Source organism: Ixodes scapularis, unplaced genomic scaffold (genome assembly GCF_016920785.2).
Source record: "Ixodes scapularis isolate PalLabHiFi unplaced genomic scaffold, ASM1692078v2 PGA_scaffold10__122_contigs__length_95168666, whole genome shotgun sequence".
NCBI classification, from domain to species: Eukaryota; Metazoa; Arthropoda; class Arachnida; order Ixodida; family Ixodidae; genus Ixodes; species Ixodes scapularis.
The window spans coordinates 85,988,087-86,004,906 of NW_024609836.1; positions in this window are offsets into that span (position 1 = coordinate 85,988,087).

Genomic DNA, 16,820 nt, shown 5'->3' on the forward strand with positions numbered 1-16,820 from the left:
GCCTTTGGGTTGGGGTAGGTGAGGAAAGAGAGTTCAGGCGTCTCTTTGTTGACCGATGACGTTGTTGGGTGAATCAGCGACCGCGAAGCTTTCTTTACTCAGCCCGGTATCCACCATTCTTGGAGACCAAGTAAGTAGAGAGCATAAAAACCCCTTTCTCCCCTTGTGATCAGCGAAATGGATCAGCGGGTCAAAATGATGCACCATATCGCACAAAAACCAAAATATAACGCCGTATTAGCAACTAAAGAAGTTGTGGCTTGAGTTGTTTTGTGGACAAACTTTGTCGCTTGTCGCTCTGATTGGCTGAGAAGTGCAGCCGGTGTTGCTCCTCGCTCCTATTGGCTAGACCGATCGGCACCGATTCATAGGAAGTCGGACATTCCGGAGACGCATCATCGTGCTGGTTGCCGTTCACGTCCACACCGCTGTCGAACCAATGACCTCGGAAAACACCAATCACTGATCTGAACCGATCAAAAGGACGATCGGCGTCATTCTCAGTGGCCATGCATGGTCCAGCACGCGCAGCAATGAAGTGGCACCGCTGCGTGGCGCTGCTGTTGACACGGCGCATGCGCAGACGAGTCACGCCAATCTGGTCTCTGCGCAAGCGCAGTGCCCGCACACCTGTCGCGGGCACACGCGCTCGTCAACGGCGGTTTAAAACGATCGATCGGTGTACAGGGTGTTTGGCCGACACCGCCTCGCACAATCGCAGCCCGTGCTCGCAGAATTTTGACGTCATCGTAGTGAGATGGGGCGAAGACACTGATTGGACGCGACTGTCCAATAAACGCGCCGAAGGCCGCTCGGCATCGCCGTCCGATTGTCGTGACGTTTCGCGGTAATGGCGACGCCCCCTGATCTCTCCCAACTGCTGGATTGCGCTTCCCCACTCCGCGAGTGCGGCCACCGGACGGCCATCTTGCGTGTAGCGAAATCGACTTTCTGGAGCGTTGCAGAGGCTAAGCGGCAGCTGTCTGAAGATGCGTTTTCTACTGGTCCGTTGTCAGTCGCCGAATACGTTTTTCAAAACCTATCAGGCTTCTCATCGTTATAAACCATTATTCACCTCTCTGGGCCTGAATTTCCGGCCCAGAAAGTCTCTTTCATCTCCACAGATCTTAATAAGCTCCTGTAACCTATGTCGACTATCTACTAACAGTACACTGTCGCCTGCGTAGAACATTCCGGGTATAACTTGGTTTGCTTTTCCCCCGACTCCATATATGACACATCACAACCTAAATTGCATTCTTCTAATTTCTTTTCCATTCTACTCAGGTATATCATAAAAAGAAGAGGTGATAGGGGATAACCCTGTCTAAGTCCAATTTTTATTTCTGCCGGTTCTGTTATTTCTGTTTCCCAACAGCTCCTTCTTATTTGTGTATACGTGTTGTAAAAGCCTAATCAAACGCGCGTCTAAATCATACTCTCTTAGCTGTACCCAGTTTTTCCTACAGCTCACATTGTCGTACGCCCCTTTAATGTCTCTCCATTGTGGTTTCTTACTCATCCGTGCCACCTCTATACGTTGAGTGATGATGAATAAGTTATCATCTAACCTTCTATCCCTTCGGAACCCGTTCTGTAATAGCTCACCTAAAATGTTTTCTGCCCAATATTTCATTATTTTTACTACCCGCGTCGATAGTCTGTACAGAACCTGTTATTAGGCAGCATGACGTTATGTTTTCTTTATTTCCTTGCCTTTATATATAGTAATCCCATTCTGCTTAGTTTCCAGTCATTAGGTACCTCTCCCTCCATTATTATTTGATTAGTTGCCTGTCTTAACTTTCATTTCCTTCTTGTTCCTAGTGGCTTGACTAGTCTCTTTCCTATGCCATCTGAACCTGTCGGCGTTCCAGTAGGTACTTTAATTTCATCTATGTTCCTTTCCCCCGTGGTCGTCTTAGTTGTCTCGTTAGTGTTCTCGTCTTGTGCCCTGTTGCTGTTTGTATTCTGTCCAATTCCGTTCGGTTCAAGTTCTACGAATGTTGCCTCGACTGTTCGTCTAATGAATTCCCTTGCCTCCTCGCCTTCTACTCTTATCCCCTCGTGTGAGGTTTTTCTGTTTTAGAGCGCAGCTCTTAGGGGCGCGTTTCCAGCCTGAGCGGCGTCGGCGTAACCGCGAGGTCACGTGACCCCCCGAGGTCACGTGACCCCTTCAGGTCACGTGACTCGCCTCAGGAGGATGTGACCCCCCTCAGGTCACGTGACCTCAAGGAGTCACCTATCCCTCAGTACGCTTCCATCTTCCTCCTCAAGAGCTGCGCTCTAACCGGCGTTACAGGGAATTGTTAACGGCTTTCATTTTTTTCTGCCCTGTGCAATGATGCGCTCCCAGAACCTCTTTGCTGCATTTTTATCATTTTGATTTGCCTCCATCATTCACTGCACTGCAGCTGTACCACTTTTGGCCTGGGTTAGAGCATATGGAACTCTTTTTCTTTCCTGAAATGTATCCCATTTTGATGCTACCTCAACGGATGCCCCCCCCCCCCCCCCCCCCCCCTTTTTTTTTTCTTCGCCAAATCTGTATTCCCTTGAGGCTTCGGCGTGCGTTTTCTTCTTCTTCCTCTTTATTTGATTTCGAACTTCTCAAACTCTTTATTAAAGGTGGTTACTAAATCGTCATATGTCCCATTTTCTCTTCAGTTGTCTGGATACTATAGTCTTAATTCGTTCTGATACTTCTTGTAGTTGGGCGTCGTGAAGGGTCGATTTACCTTCTCGTTCAAGAATTTGTCTCTCTGGTTCTGCTGTACCAAACTTTTTTTTAATTCGCTTATGATCACTTCCTAAGCTTTTCGTGCCTTCCTCATCTATTTCCGTGCGTCCTAGTCCCTTATACAATTTGCTAGACATTAGACAGTAATCATTTGTTGAGTGCGAATTGTTTCTCCTCCGCGTTATTTTTCCGTCGCATTTTACTCGGGCGTTAACAGGCACTCGATCAAGATTATCGTAAAATTCTTGTAGCATTCTCCCTGTTGAATCTGTATATCCGTCGAAGTCTTCTAAGTGTGAATTTAGGCCTCCTACGATAATTATTTCCCGATTAGTGCCAAGTTCTCCAACATCTTTGGAAATACACGTCAAGTGATGTGCATTTTCCTATCTTAAATCAGTTCCTATTTTCAGATAAACAAATGCTTTAAGTGTGTTTACACCTCTGATATTAGCTTTTAACCACGTGTTCTCTGCAGCTTTCCCTCACCCTCTCCAGCCCTGCCCTTTCACTAGCACTTCCAACCCGCCTCCTTTTCATTCCCTTTCACATCGATTGCATCCCACCCAAAAATAACCTGCCAAGTAGGATGGTTCCTCCATATCTCTAAGATGGGTCTCTGTCAATCCATACGCTACAAAATATTCGTCATTTAATTGTTCCGCAATCTCTTCCCACTTACTTCTCTTTCCTCCCCCTCTGCATGTTGATAAATTTAAAATGAAGACGTCACGGTCTTGCGCATTTTTGCCTACAAAGCAAGATTGAGAGAAAAAAAATTGTGTGTGAGAGAGAGAGAGAGAGAGATTCAAAGACTCTTATTATAGTGAATAGACAGAACGCGGTTTCCTCGAGCCTGTGTCCCTTTTCCCCCGCTAACTATTCTAGCGTTCTCTTTCTCCTTTTATTGCATTTTGTTTGATTGTGAACGGCTACAGAAACTACACCTTCTTTTGTCTGCTCTTCCTTCTGGCTAAATCAAAAGGCTGTGAACTCTGGCATATAATGATGGCCGACAATATTTGCTGCGCTGTCCTGCCAGGCAAACTCTTAGTTTTGCATGTACTGTTCGTTTCATATTCGTACATAATCAAATCAGTAACGTAAGAGTTAACAGTAATCAGAAACGTATTACGCACGAAGAGCGTTGTAAAGTTGATAAAAAGTGACTCTTCGTACGTAACCTTTGGAATGTAGGTCATAAATGTTCCCGCCCCCTGTGCACACAAATTAAACAAAGCGAATTCACGTGACATCCTTTCTGTCAAAAACACGCCCATCCGTGGAACTCCGCAGATCTCAGGCATCGCCAGGGTATCACTCATTCATCACTTCCGGAACGAGCCGCAGGGTGGCGTCTGCGAGCCTGCCTGTGACGTCACTGTCGTCCTGGAGGTCAGAAATATGGGTAGTACTTCACAATCACCACACCCCCGCATACGCATAACTGCGCACATACACACACACACAAGAGCGCGCAAACATGCGCACATAAACACAACACGGGCCTGTCAAGGAAGGGGACCACATGGTGCGAGTTGGTAGAGGGGGACACACACCACACACTTCTCAAGAGAGGAACGCCTAAAAAAACTAAAAACAAACTAAACAAGGGGTAAGGATCAGCCAAACTACGAAAGTGCCACTTCCCCCGACAAGAAAACAACAAGGAGGCTTCCAAAAAAAAAAAGAGCGGAAACCGTGAAAGCGTTCCACCTGTCTCCATATTTCTCCGCAGCGTGGCGCTCCTCCTCCATGGGGGCTCTGCGGGCGCATCCGACGGGCGTACGTTCGGCTGGGCGAGGTTTATTTAAGAAAGGTCGAGGCCCCACTTCCAACGGTGTGAGGCTTCGGTCCCCTCCATCTTGGTGTTCCCCCCTCCGCCCTCTCCACTATGACACGCTCGATTATTGTCTGTATGCGCGAAATCTATATATGCTGCCTCCGCTGTTGCCTTTTTGTTTGGTCGTTTAAATTTTATTTTTGGGTTAGGCTGGCACGAGGGCAAGGGGGGGGGGGGGGGGGGGGGGTGAAGGGAGGGCGCGCGCCTCTCTGTGCCGCTCCTTCTACATTTTTTTTTTTTTGGTCTGAGGTTTAAAGGGAGGAAGAAGAGAGGTTAGTTCTTCCTTCGGCTTTTTTGATGAGTTCATTTGGAATAAAACGGACGCTTGACAGCTGAACATCGGCACGAGCAAAGGGACTTCTGGTAGGTTTTCTGGTTCCGGGTGGTCCTCATCTTTGCGCCTCGATGCGCTCCCGTGGCGTGTACACGAAGCGAGTGTTTGTTTCGACGGGTTTCGTGACTGAATTACGCTCTTGCCTCGCTTTGCTTATTCTTCCTCTAATGCAAAAGGTCAGCAACCAGCAGAATCTGACGTTTCAATTTACGAATAAAAAAAAAAAAAAGGCGCCCTTTCGCTTTGATGTATGTGACCCGCACCAATTCGGATAATAAATTTGCCCATAGGTGCAGTGACTAGGCGTGACCGACCATGAAGCCTTCATTACACAAGGGCGCATCTTGTGTAGGGGGATGATTTATCGGCCATTCTCGCTGTCCGAACCTTGTCCATAGTCCGTGGCTGTATGAGAGGGCCACATGGTATGACGTCTGCTGCTTCGCCGCCATTTGCTTTTGTTCCTTTTCACGACGAATAAATTTAAACATTTAGCGTCACACTGTTCCTGGTACTCGATGCAACAGGGAGAACGGACAAACAGAAGGGACAAGAAGTTGGCCGAGCTTTCTTGCACTGCGTAACTAACCATTGCTGAACCTTCCGGCGTAGCAGACGACATTTCCCGGACGCCATGCAGACATCTTTCGTTTCTTGCCCTGTGTGGGCATTCCCTCCCTATTGGAAAAACCAGCATGAAAATCAAACTGGTCAAGCTGGTAATTAAGGTGGTCAAGCTGGTAATCAAGGTGGTCAAACTGGTCAATGTGGTAATTAAACTGGTTTAGCTGGCAATCAAGCTGGTTTAAGCTGGGCAAGCTGGAATTTAAGCTGGTCAGTCTGGTCTAAGTAAAAACCAGCATGGTCTCACTCGAATCTGGTTTTAGATTCAATCTGGTGTAGCTGGGAGCCAGTCTGGTCTTAACTGGTCAAACTGGTTTTCCATGGAGCCAATGTGGTCAAGCTGGGAGACGAGCTGGTCATGCTGGGAGACAAGCTGGTGAATCTGGTCGAAATAATAATCGTGGTGGTCAAGCTGGTCATGCTGGGAGCGCGCACGCCAAGGTCGGCTAGAGATAGCCGAACTGGCATTGCTGGGAGCGCGCGCGACAAGGTCGGCTGCTGGAACGAGGCCACGTCCTGTTCTTTGTCCTCTCGTTTTTGGTAGACCACCGGGCGCGTCAGGCGCGCTGCAAGCTACCTTTGTGTGCGAGAAAAGAGAGAGAGAGAGAGAGAGTGGTAGAAACGGAGAATCGAAGACGCGTTTGGATAGCTTGGGCAGAGGGCAGATCGAAGGGACGGCTGTGTGCGCGTTGTTTGGAGACTAGTTGAACGACGGTGCAAGCGAAGCGGGTTTTGAGAAGACAGCGAGCGGCAGTCCGTTCAGTGCGGGAAGATGTCAGACGTCCCGACTGCGGCGTCGCTTCGTGTCTTCGAACGTGTGTGTGCCCAAGAATGACGGCGGTGCCGAGGAGTATCGCCAATGCCATCCAAGCCACACGGATTTCCTCGCCTCTGCCGACCACGCAAGTTGCCGCTTCGCCCCCATCGCTGGCGGGACCCAGGTTCGCTTCTCTCGTCCGTGTAGTATTTTCGTCTGCTATTGCCTGTTTTTGGCCTGTGTCTAGTATTTTTTTCGTGTTGAGAGATAAGCAATCTGGTTTTATTAACATTGTAGACAATTTGCACCGAGAATCTGTGCGTCGGTTAGTACTGTGTCAGCGCCGAGGATGTGTAGCATTTGAGTTCATGTGAGGCTGCCGCAAGTACGAAAATAATAAATTGGATGCCGAGTTGGCTTTTCTGACGAGCTTGGCTTTTTTATTCTGTGTATTAATTTAAACAGGTTAAACTGGTTGGGAAGTTCACCAGCATGACCAGTTTAACAGCATGACCAGCATGCCAAACTGGGCATGCTGGGGCAATAACCCAGCTTGAAGCTGGGACCAGATCAACCATCATGACCAGTATGACCAGATCAACCAGCATGACCAGCATGCCAAGCTGGGCATGCTGGGGCAATAACCCAGCTTGAAGCTGGGACCAGCTTAAGCTGGTTTTTTCAATAGGGCTGGAATAAAAACAAAACGTGGAACATGATCTGCGAAACACACAGCCGGATGTTATCGTTATTTCGTTGTCGCATGTCATCATCCCGCCCACGTTTAATGGTCGAACGTGATACCGCCAGATCCAGGCGGCCATTTTTTTTTTTGGTTCGGCGGACCTTCGAAGCGTGCTGATCTTAGCTGACAGCATCGGCTGTATAGGAGCGAGCAACGTTAACGAGGGACAAGTAAGTATACCAAGACAATTACGATATTGATGAGGATGTCAAGATGTTCGCTGTCATCAAGATGACTGCAGTGCGGCGAGGCGAGCGGCCCACATGCGAGGAAGCGTAAACTTCGGTTAGGCCTAAGTCCTCCTACGTTACTTCGAGATTGTAAACAAATTCCTCGGCTTGCACCCTCCCGAGATTTTTTTTTTTTTTATCATTGTTTGTTTGCGTTATGTGTAGCTACGTCAATGTTTTCTTCGTATATTTGTTTTTTGTCCCGTTGTCAAAAGAAGTCTCTGGACCTTGTTTTCCAAACAGGAGGGGGATGCCGATCAGAAAACTAAAGTGCAAGGTGTAGATACAAAACTAAAGATCACGGAGTAGCCTACAAAGGGCTCCAAGTCGAGACAATCCAGTTAATATCACATTTCGAAGATAGCGACACTTCGATGATGGTGTATACTCCGTTTCAGGCGACGTCCGCCCGCAGCTTACGCTAGGAGCCATCTGAGCCAATCCAGTTACGTGAACGTAGCACGTGATACGCTGTCCGCCTGTCACCCTCCCCAAGGTCACGTAACACTTACAGGACCTTGAATGGTCGGTCGTAAGGTGTGTATAGAACCTTCCACTGTTACACAAACTGAGAACAGTTCGCAAGGAATAGCCGTAAGCCCCATCTCTAAAGAACGAGAACAAACTGTGTCGGTTTGCTATCTGATTGGAACGTGTGATTTTAAATGGAATCGCGTCGGGGTACCTCAAACGGTCCGTCTTTTCGTGAGGGTCTGGCGATGCAAGGCTGAGATAGGTTAGAATGATAATGTGGGCGGTGGGGATCGCTTGGAGGGAGACCCCTCTTATCTTGAGGAGAGCCTGATGGATTAGGAACAGTTTTCCTCGAAATTCGGGGTCCTCGTTGTCGTTGTTTACGGTCTTTTCTCCTCCCCTTCTTCGTGCGACAGAGTGGAAAAAGGGAAGCATTCCAAGGGGACTTGGGCAATAGAGTGCGATAAGCCACTACCTCTAAGAGAGAGAGAGAGAAAAAAAAGGGGGGGAAGGACAAGAAATATTTTGTGAATATATATAAATAGAGGGAAGAACATAAAAGACAAGGAGGGACAAGACGTCTTGTCCGTCCCTGTCTTTTATGTTCTTCCCTTTATTTATATTACCCTTACCAGCACGCTCCCCTTTCCAAGTATTTATGAATGCCTCGATGCATTTATAGGAACGCAACATACAAGGGCCCGTACAAAAGCAATTTAGGGCTCAGAACAGGTCTTTAATATTTCACATTTGATATTTATCCACGGTATGGGCGACTTGCCCATACACGGTACGGGCAAGTCGCCCATACCGTGAAGGCCTGCGGCGCCGTTTCTCATGATGATAAAATGGTATTGTACGGAGGAGTTTTGTGGAGATGATGATGATGATGATGTGCGAGATAGGGGTGTTCACTGGACGCCATATTTGATTGCGCTGTTTAGAGCGCATGCTCGCAAAGACCGGCAATCTCTATGGCGTGGGATGCACGTGGCAAAAGAACTGTGGATACTCGTCGTCAGCACGTGCACCGTGCGCGTGAACATGTTTTTGCCAAGCTTGCAATATATCTTTTTGCCGAATTATCCAATCCACTGTACCCAAGCATCAAAAATAATGTCGCAAAGTGGGTACACGCGTTGCGCGTGCTGGCGCCTTCAGCTCCAACTGTTCGAAAGCAAACATCTAAAACGAATGGCACTTCGAACGCGCGTTCCACGGACGTTTTTTTGTTGTGATTTATTTCTAATCTTTTCTATAGACCTTTTTCGCATAACCTCATACCAGCGTGCAATTGATGTACCCTCGAACCGGTGCATTTTTGGATTTCCCCCTGACACAGGGTGGAGTTATAAGGCAGCCGCCATGGGCAAAAAGGCTTAGAGACGGACGTCGTGCGTTAGTTAGTTCCGAGTGCTTCTTTTTGCCGTGTCGCAATTTCTGAAAATCTACTGTTGTCTCTGCTATCACTGCGCCGTTTTCGTATGCACAAATAATGCTATAAGCGTAAGAACAATTGCGGAGAGTGTGCCACAGGAAGCTGCAGCGAAAGTGTGACTGCAATGTTATTGAGCTACACATGTTCCCCAAAGATTCTTATTTATAAATTCGGTCGATTGCCAACGCAAATCGCGATGCCTTCGTATCATGCTCATCGTCGCATTTATGCTCCCGAGTCCCAACTACTTCGTGTACGGTAAGAGAACCGATTCCAACCAGGTGCAGGTGCTCCGGTTAGGTTATCACTGCAAGAATACACAGAAAGAATAAAACACGTAAATGACGAACACAGACACACAAGTTCTTTCAATGAGCAACGAACATTTATGAGATGCCCATGACGCTACGACCAACGTTGGCTACGACTTTGAACTCCAACGCGTTGAAAACGACTTTTCAACGCGCTCTGCTGCGTGTACTTTATCACTGCAAGGTATACTATTGTTCCGTGGCATGTGAAAGGTATGAAAACGTCTATGTACCACCACTCAAGATGCAGCTATGAAGTGCCGAGAGCTTACCTATACAAAGACTACATTAAACTGCTCAGATATACCTTCGTTCTGGAAATTCAATAAAACCACCCCACCGTCTTCGTCCTCGTTCTTCCGAGAAAGCAAGGGGATGGTCTGTCATGACCCAGCTCGATTCAGCCGGCCACGATCCAGCCAAGTTGTTGTAGCCCACCATAATCAAGACTAGCCAAGTTCCCCCATACCCACACAACACAGGCACGTATCCAGGGGGGGGGGGGGGGGGGGGAACCCATGGGGTTCGCCCCCCCTTCCTTGAAATCTTCCATTCTGCTGGGCCCTCCTCTCCCTCATACATAATTTTTTTATGGGCGGGCCCCACCCCGAACAACGCCTCCTGCCCCGAATCAAAATCCTGGCTAGCTACGTGCCTGCCCACACAGTTGCCTACCCAGATAGCTGTGCCGCCAGAACCGGCCGGTATTGGCGTACCATACATTCTCTTTGATGCTTGGGTAATAGACGTTTCGCTAAATTACCCAAGAATCGAAGAGAATGCTGGGAACGTAGGTACACGCGGCGCACGCGCTCGCCTTCCTGATACAAAAGATTCGAGGTAAATAACCCAAATAAAGCTTTATAATGCAATTCAATGCAAGCGAGCTGGACAAGAATGACGAAAATGAACCCTGGAGAGGGGGAGCAAGAGGGACAAATGACAAACACTTGTCTCCAAACGCAGCTAGGTGACTGGTGCGCGACCGAAAAAAATCCGCCATGGTCCGGGTATCGAAGTGCCGTTTGTTTTAGATCTTTTGATTCGAAGAGGAGGAGCTGCAGACGCCTGCACGCGCAGCGCGTGCACCTACGTTCCCGGCATTCTCTTCAATGCTTGGGTAATTCGGCGAAAGGTCTACGCAGGCTCGAGGTGCTGCCATTACGCGATTAAGGATTGACGCGACTTCCGCGACTCTGACGTCACTTCCTTCTCCCTTGATCTCTGATTTCGGTTTGTTAGTTTTCTTTTCCCTTATTGGACGCCTACGTAACAAACAAAATATAATAATTGCATTAAAACTTGGGTTTGCGCTAGTTGTTCTATGCTAATTGAAAGGTTTAAAAAGCGCGAACAAAACGAGGACAACGAAGACAACAGGAGGAATGGTGCCCGCCCCGTTGTCTTCGTGTCCTTGTTTTTTTCGCGCTTTTTAAACCTTCTAATTAGATGATAATTGGGCTGTGTGTAAACAAATAATTTCAAATAAAATTTAAAAAAAAGTTTTTTTTTTTTTGGGTTTGTGGTGATTTTTGCAGACGGAAGCGGGCATTCTTATTAGGGAATTTTAGCATCCAATATCTCCGATAATGATACTCCGTCTACTCATTAGAGAGTTTTAGTAGATCGTTTTCAAAGGCCCGCTACCGCCACGAGCGCGCGCTTCAGAGCATGCATCGAAGTGGCAGCGCGAGCTCCCGCTACGATTAGCGTGGCCTGAATACACGATCTGCTAAAACTCTCTATTTAATTATATCGTCGTCGGGTATCGTTATCGGAGGTATCCGAACAACTACTGAAACTCCCTAGTAAATCGATCAGCCTTCTCATTGGTCAAACTGATTAAAGTAGGACCAATGGTTGCTGTTCCGAGTTCATCACGGAGCAGTACACACTCCGGGAGTACGTGGCAGAACCTGACACGAATGTATTGCGTCACCACACCGATATTTTTCACTAGAAACATGCTCCGAACGTATCTGTTTTTTTTAGGTCCCACTCGCCTGACTCCGCGGGAAAGTCAATGAACTCGCTCCTCGATCATGGGTTTGGTTTGCTGAGCAGTCTTCGGTGGTTTGCGAACAAAAAATTCCGCTGTGCGGGACGTAAACAAACGCATGCCGAAAGTGGGCCAGAATATGCCTCACAGCTGGACTAGTGCGGAGAGATGGAGAGAATGAATAAAGCAACAGTGTAACCACGAAAGTTGTCTGGCGTTGCGTTGGATCGTCGGCTAAAAGTTTGGGTTAGGTTTGCCAAAAATAGGATCCCCCCACGGTTGAAGAAGTCGGGTTTTCGTCAGATTCTTTGTGTTCCGCTTTCTCCCGTCTCGTTATACTCGCGTGTATACGTTTCATTTTTATTTCATAACCTCCGTGGAATAACATCCGCTTCGAAGGATGGTCAGACTTTGCGCACAAACAGCGGGCCGTTTCGTTTGGCGTGACCTGGTTTCCGACTTCAGTATGCGCGCTTAGCGGTTAATTAACATCGCTCGTTTTTCTCAGTGCCACTCTGAGAAGTTGCACCTGGAACCCTACACTTGTCCCTTTTCAAAAGTGCGCGTCCTCCAGTAGCTTCTGCGTCGACTATCCTAATCCGCCATATTTTGGAGAGGTAATTTTCAGTATGCATTCGGCCACGAGTGCCGCGTCATCGTTCGACGTGTCTTCGTTCAGAAAGCAATTCACACAATATGGATACTCCCAGTGTTGCTCGATGGTTTAGGGTCGATTCTCTAGCGATGGGGTGAGTAGAATGGTATCCCAGCGGTCAGTTATAGCGCGGCATTATAAACGCAGATATTTAGAGCACACGCATATGACGATGAAGGTCGTACACTCAAGCGTCCGCGAGCCTACGAATGCTACGACTCGTAGCATTCGTAGGCTCGCGGGCGCTTGAGTGTGTTCGTCGTACATGTGAGCCAAAGACGTTTCCAAATGAAATCTCGAAGGTAAACGGAGACAGGACTGTTCCTCGAAGTCGTCACCGTGCCGGAAACCTGACCCAAAATATATGGAACCGAGTCCATATATTTTTGGGGGACGGTGGCGGAGACAGTATCGCGGAGCACATTGTTCGGAGAAGCAATTAAAAGGCAGAAGGGGTGGGCTCCCGAATTCCATCCGCGGCAGATAACAGTTCTCTCCTTGTGCAGTCATCGCTGGTGCACAGCTCGCTATTCTTGGCCGGGCGCGGCGGTTCGCTATTTCTTCAAAGGCGCGGCGCCCGCCGGGTCCAATCCGTTGTCGCCGCCGATTTCACCCCCGGCGAAATTGCGTCGAGGAAGGGACGAGTGCGTGCCGGCACGTGCAACTCCTCGCACGCGTTTTTTATTTATTTATTTATTTTTTTTCTGGGGGGGGGGGGGGGGAGAATTATTTCGTGGCAATACGGTCTTTGACCCCCCTCGCTTTTATGTCGCTAGACTGCGAGCAACCGGGCTTCCATGGTTATACATGACTTTCCATGGCGCTGCATCAGCCACGGAATTTATTCCGGTTCGCAAGAACAAGTTGTAATTACCACCAGCACGGTGTGATGACTTCATGTGCGAACTATGGATATATGATGTCACTCTTTGAGTCCGGTGTTGTCTAAGAAGGAGTTCTATTCGATTGTTCCGGCAACTCCGATGACGATAACCGATAACGATACGACGCGTGGACGAAGGTGCCGGCGGAGTATCGGGTATTTATCGAAGTTATCGCCAACAATCTACATTTATAACCAACAAAAATGCGTGACGCAGAGAAACGACGTCACTGAAGCTTCATTTGGTCCTGATTTCTTACGGCATGTGCTCGCGACTCAAAAGCGCAGGCTGATTTGGCGATTGCAAAGGTATATATAGCTATTAGTACCTACGTTAAAGGTACCTTTATGCTGGGCGTGCGAATAGAGAGTTTTAGTAGATCGTTCCGATACCTTCGATAGCCCCGATAACGATACTATGCATGCGCAAGGGTTGCGGTGGCGGAGTATCGGGTATCGTTATCGGAGTCATGGGAACGATCTACTAAAACTCTCCAATAAGGAAAACATAAAAGACCATGAAAAAAAAAACGAATTATTTTGATATATTTAGCTATTTAGAGATTCTAGATTTATGAACAGAATGTAAGTGCGCAGCCGAGCTCGTGTACATTAGACAAGTGAAAAACCTAGACTGCAAATTAAAAAAAAAAAAAATAAAAAAGATACAGACACTGAAAGGTCTTGCAGAATGACCTTTAAGTGTTTGTGTCGATTCTTTTTTTTTTTTTTTTTACCTGCAGTCTTGGGTTTTTTGTCGTGTCCAGATTTATATCAGGCCGCGTTTGATTGATGCTAAATGCTGGCCTAACATTTGATCGCTAACTACCCCTTTATCACCAAGGGACCGACCTCAGCAGGCAGTTTGGCTACAGTTTGGCTGCTCCCCCGCTGGCGCAATGCATCCAGGGAACTTTAGCATTTCTGCACGTGCGACAATAAAAATTGGGTTGTGTGTGTGTTTATACAGCCTAGAACTTGGTCTGCCTCACAGGGGCGACGAGTCTCCCAGCTGTAGATGAGAAATTTAGCCAGTGCGGTACAGCCGCTAGCCTGGGGTTTTTAACGTGCATCACGCAGTAGTGATACACGACCGCACGCCGGTACGATCGTGCGACAATTCCTTGCTGGGGCTCTGCGCGTGTAGAGCACGAGACGGCACGAGCCCTCTCGTGCACAGCCCTTTGCCTCCTGTGAACTACGCACGCGCCTTTTTCTTCGAAACTTCTGGAACCCTGTTTTTAATACCTATTTTATGAGCTAACAACTTGGTTGAACACAAAAACACATTTGGCTTGGCTTTGGAAATCAGTGTGAATGCGTAAAGGAAATGACTCGGTAAATTGGGAACAGGCGTCATAATGCGGAAACAGGCATATATACACATGGCTGGATGTCTCATTGGGAAGACTGTCGCAGACGAACGTGACGTCAGTCGAACTTTCTAGACTCACGACAAGCGAGAAAGACGTTGGCATTCTCCCGTTGCGCCCACAGTAAAGATGCAAAGAATGCAACGAAGAAACAAAAAAGAAAAGAAGTATGGGCGAACGGAGTAGGTTCATTGAAGGCCGCCGCAGCATATTTGACTTTCCTCGCCATAACCACAACCGTCGTCTGCTAACGGAGGAAGAAAGAAAAACACCAAACGTGGGAGTTCAACGCCTCTGCGGTTTGCAGACGATGCTTCAGTTACATCCGGGCTTCCGGGTAATTTCTGCTACGCCGACAAAACTTTCGTATCGTTCAGTGCACTACCCTTCTTACCAATACTGTATGCTTTTATTTTAACGATTTATCTCCTCTTCTTCGCCATCTCTTTCTTACTATATGTCTGAAATGGGACGAAGGACACACAACCTAATAAAAATAGAAAGGAACGAAAAAGAAAAAAAATGTACGAAGGAAACCGCGTCGACCCCAGACGATGAACGCTTTAAGAATTGGCGTTTTCGCTTGAAGTAACACTGCGTCTTGACGGCTTTCGGATCTCGATCTATTCATATATTCCTTGTTCTTATGTAAGCGTTAGCTGAACGTTCGGTTCGTTTACCGTATCAACAGGATTTTTCCAGCCTTTTGCTTTCAGTACACTTGGTTTCATTATTTCTGTTTGTTATGATGTTAGACATAGCTTTGATTTAAAATGTCGGTTAGGTTAAGTTTCTATTTAATGTCCATTATTGCTCGTTGCGTTTGCTGTTAAGCAGCAGCCCTGATAGCTATAACATCAACTATCTGTGATTCATTGTCGGCTTTGCCGATTACAAAGAAGCCGTACAAAAAGGGCCTAACAGTTTGGTAGGTACACTGCGCTCAGTCAAACCACAGTCGTATGCAGTCACTACAACGTGAAGATAAGAGGGAGTTTTCGAAGATGGTTTCCGCTGTTCCGGAACGTTCTCCGCAACCCGCTACGAAATCCGGGACTCTGCAGGCAAGGCTAGCGCCGCGCATGCTCGGGAGTAGCGTCTTCGTTCCGGAGGGCTTAGCAGAGGGGAGAACACGATCTACGAAAACTCCCTATTGCCACAAGCACTAGAACGAGAAATATGAGTATCGTTCATCCCCTCAACTCGGAGCCAGAACATGCGGCCACGTGGCCTGGTGCCTATCCTGTATGCTGCAACGTTAATCGTTGCCAAGCGCTGGGGTTGGTAGAGTAGAAAACGCGTGTTGAGCTTCAGGCATTGTTAGAGTTCGGCTGCTCTAATCACCGCAGTGGTTGGACACAAGCCACTACCCGAGTGTCCGCCGAGGCATTGATCGTTACGAGCCGAAGTCGAGTGCTCACACAGTTCTCGTGTTCAATCCATGAGCCGCGCTCGAATGTCGTCAGGCGGTAGGTTTCGGTCTCACAATTACGTCATCAAACTTTCCGAAGGCAAGACTGAAAGAAGTAGTCCCTTTTTATCCTCGGAATTTCACCGACTCCAAGGAGCTTCTGAATCAGTGGTGGTCCATGCGAGTATGCTTGTTCCAGACAAGGACCAGTATGCCTCTGTAAAGTCATGAGCATTCCAACCCGATATCGTTTCATGACCCCTTTAAAGGCGCCATGAAATAAAGTGTGGGTTAGGATAAATCTGTTTAGATTGGAATCGTACTAATCGCATATCGTTTATTGGGTCAAAAGAAAGAGGGTAGAAAGTCAAAAAGCTGCTTTGCTGTAAGAAAATTTGAAAATATAGTGGACTATTTCGTATTGCGCGGGTAGTTACTGGACCAGTGTCACTGCGTAGTTCTTGCTGTCTCTCTTGGTTTTCCAGATGTCCTTCGCTCGTTTGGCACGGTTTTCCAGATGTCCTTCGCTCTAAGAGTGTTCGACAGTGCACAAAAATACACGTACGAAGCCGTTTTAGCGCTGTTTTTATTCCGACGATTTTGAAATGAAAACGCCATAACTGACCACTTATTTCGTCTTCTTGACTGATAAATGTTCCAAGCTACCTAGTACGTGCGAATTATTCGGGATATTTGCTCTTATGATCGAGTGCAGGGCGAAGATGCCCTCACTTTTTTCCCATAAAAAAAAATGCATTACCGGAAGTTAATTTTCGACTGGTCTGCTTCAATTTGCGTGAGCACGCTAGCGCCAGTTGAACCTCCAGCGTACATTGTAATAACTCTATGGTATTGCCTCCGAGGAACCTCGCTAACCCGTTCTGGGCGCCAGTCTCGCATGTCACGCGTGCAGCATCATCGGCACGCCGCAACGCCCTGTGTTAGTTACGCGTAGTCTGACATTCGAGGGAACGTGTAACCAGAGCCTCTATGCCCGCGTAGC